We start from the raw sequence: 935 nt of genomic DNA, 5'->3' as shown, positions 1-935 counted from the left end.
TTAGTACACTGCTCTTGATATGAATCTTGCTGGCTAGTTGCGATTTTTTACGATACAGTCTTTTCCCAGTAAAGAATCGAGAGGTGACCGTCTAGCAGCAGACCTGCTTACTAAACCGTGATTAGATTGTCATACGAGAATACGCAATCTAGCAATCATAGTTTACTTACCATGATCAACAAGAGATAGCAAATAAATGATGAGAACGCAACTGAAAAAATTCGGTAAGTACATCAAATCTTTAGCCGGTTATAAGAACAATATTAATGAAGGTTCATGTCTTTTTAGATTTACTCATGGTGAGTATCTGTATAGTGCTTTGTTATGAACGACAGGATAAATGATAAAAATAGGAGAGGTGACTCCTACAGGATCTCATCAAACCGAATTTACGAAACCAAATCAAATGAGATAATTGAATGTAGTAAGAAAATCTACAACACCAATCGTCAACATATTGAACGAATGTACGCAAAAAGAAAAATTCTACTGAGATCAAATCTTCGGTCATTGACAACATGTCTAGCTATGAGTAACATCACGATCTTTACGCCGTTCACTAACAGCCAGAAAACCCTATAAAAAGTTTCGTGTATTGTCTGCTGGATATATCACATTCTGGGTTGAAACAGCAGCTAATGAGTGAATAGGTGATAAAAGAATAATCACTAAACGTAACGACAAATTACAAACGAGTAAATCAATGCTAGACAAAACTTGTTTTACCATTAATACTATAGATAGCCAAATTGCTAGAAGGTGATATGTAGTCCTTGCCATTTGGAGAACTGTATAATGCAATAACAAACTCTTCTAGCTAAACCGTTCACCAATAAGCTTTATTGAACGTGCTACAAAGTTAATCCCTCTGCGTTTGAGAAAAAGAGGAAGGTTAGGTTCAGGTACCTAACCTTTCTCTTTTTCAGTCAAACCAA

The sequence above is a fragment of the Penaeus monodon genome, chromosome 28 (assembly GCF_015228065.2).
Source record: "Penaeus monodon isolate SGIC_2016 chromosome 28, NSTDA_Pmon_1, whole genome shotgun sequence".
In the NCBI taxonomy this organism is placed as follows: Eukaryota; Metazoa; Arthropoda; class Malacostraca; order Decapoda; family Penaeidae; genus Penaeus; species Penaeus monodon.
The sequence above is the reverse complement of the archived record's forward strand: the minus strand, read 5'-3'. Positions refer to the sequence as shown.